The sequence below is a fragment of the Galeopterus variegatus genome, unplaced genomic scaffold (genome assembly GCF_000696425.1).
Source record: "Galeopterus variegatus unplaced genomic scaffold, G_variegatus-3.0.2 Scaffold2599, whole genome shotgun sequence".
NCBI classification, from domain to species: domain Eukaryota; kingdom Metazoa; phylum Chordata; class Mammalia; order Dermoptera; family Cynocephalidae; genus Galeopterus; species Galeopterus variegatus.
Genome location: NW_007728710.1, coordinates 133,043 through 135,402, shown reverse-complemented (window position 1 = coordinate 135,402; position 2,360 = coordinate 133,043).

Here is a 2,360-nt window from a genome sequence, read left to right as displayed (position 1 = left end):
CTGGGGATTTAGTATTCTACACTTCCCCAGAACCACAAAGTCCTTTAACTCCTAAGTGGGAGGGCCCTTACCCAGTCATTCTTTGCACTCCCACAGAGCCAAGCTTTCCCTACCAAACAACCGTGTAACTCCATGGATCCACATTTCCAGGTTAAAGCCCTGCCCTCAAGGTCCACCAACGAACCTCACGGAACCTACAAGTGAGCCTGAAGTTCAGAGCGAACCCTCTCAAGAAAGCTATTTCTGCACCCCTCATCCCACCAACCCCCTTAAACTTCGCCTATCCCGATTTCCAATCCTCTCACCCATTTCTCTCCCCTTGAAATCACCCTGTTCACCACTCTCCTTTGGGGTATAATGGGGGTTTCTTTCTCCTCCCTGTTTCCTCCTCCCAAGATGCCCCCCTCTAGCAGGAAGTAGTTCAGAGACCTCACCAACCTTATCCCCAATAGAGGAAAAAGGGAGGAATGTAAGGCCCCATAGAAGACCCCAAAGGAGGCACTCCCTAAAACATGGCGCTTTTCTCTTCTGGGTCCTAACAATCTCACCGGTGCCAAGGTGCAGCCTATCAGAAATCATTACCAGCCCCCGGCCAATCAACTACTGCCCCGTGTACTAACCACCCTCTCCTGGAACCTGGCTCTATATAAATGTATGCTTCTCCCCCGAATAAAGCAGAACTTCTCTGGTGAACTGTCAGCTCGGGTCCTGTTGTTCTTTCAAGAGTCACCTGGGAGGTTTGCAACTCCACATGGAAGAAAAAAGAGACTGTATCTTCTTTTTTTCCATATTACACAGGTAACAATGCATCTCCCTTGAAAATTGAGCATTTTTCGGCAACTCAATTCATCCAGTGTTTCCAGAACACATATCAAACAATGGGCCCATCATGTTACTAGGATAATTAAAAACATTTATTTGATTGTTTCTTTGTTCATTTGCATACCATCTATTAACCGAGTGTTTGGGAAACTTTAATAGTAATATATTTCCTCTCAAATTATAAGAAGGACTAAACCTATATTATCAAAATAAAACATAGCGTCAATAAAACAGAGATTATCAAATGAAGGTGGTTAGGAAATGCTTCACAATTAAAAGGGCGTACACAGTGTATGCTGTAATCACAGTTAATAATAGGGCTCGAAGTCCTGTGCCCTCCATTCAGATGAAGTGTTATTGCTTATTTATGTCCCCTCTGATTTAAAGTTCATACAAAGAAGCACCAGCCATTAAACATAACCTTAAGTGCAAATATGTTAATGGATGTCCATTCATAATTTTAAAGGTACAGGACCACATCCAAACAACCACATACTCACTGAATTACACATTAAATAACCCGAAAACTATCATTATCACTAAGTATTTTATAAGTCTTACAATATTCCTTGCCCACTTGGAGGTGTATCTGTGTATAGAGGTGATGGAAATGACTAACATGATTACTCAATTATTTAGACTTTCAGAGAGTGATTCATAATTTGCCTCATGGATGGCTAGATGATTTTGCTCAAACTGAACTTTCTCATCTCCAGTTGCTGCATACTAGTTCTGGCTCCCTCCTGTTATTATTTCCTGATTATCACGTGCTCAAAATGTACTTCCTTTTACCAATTGCTCTTGTCTCTGCCTGCTGGGCTTGTGATTGGATAAAATGAAACAAAGCCAAGTGGATGTGAGCATTTGTTTAGTGTCAGAATGTTGACTACTTCCCAGGTCATCATTATTGAAGGATTTCCCTAGCATTTCATGTTGAATATAATACCCAGAGCTACTGGCAAATTATTTTCAGAAGGACCACATGGTCTTACTGTCAAAATAGAGTTTTATACCATATTTGGAAGATACTCTTAAAAAATTTACAGGACTGAAATGGCCAAATAGTTAACAGTTTCTTCTCTTACACTATTGTGTATATTTTACTGACTTTAAAAATATCTGTTTCCTATTGTGGTCACACAGTAAGAGAGAGAGAGACGGGAAATTAAACTCTTGATGTCGTGAAGTTGACATTCCCTCCTTGGTCAGATAGCAAATAGTCAATGTTCATTTGAAAACCACACTCTTGTTTCTAACATTAGGTAACAACACTCTAAACCAGAATCATCTTCTGTTTTGAATTTCTTTTTTTCTTTTTTTTTTTTTTTTTTTTTTGTGACCGGTAAGGGGATCACAACCCTTGGCTTGGTGTCGCCCGCACTGTGCTCAGCCAGTGAGCGCACTGGCCATCCCTATATAGGATCCGAACCCGCGGTCTCGGCACTCCCAGCACTGCACTCTCCCAAGTGAGCCACAGGGTCGGCCCTGTTTTGAATTTCTTGATTCCTAATTTTCCTCCTCTCCCATCAGTGCAGTGC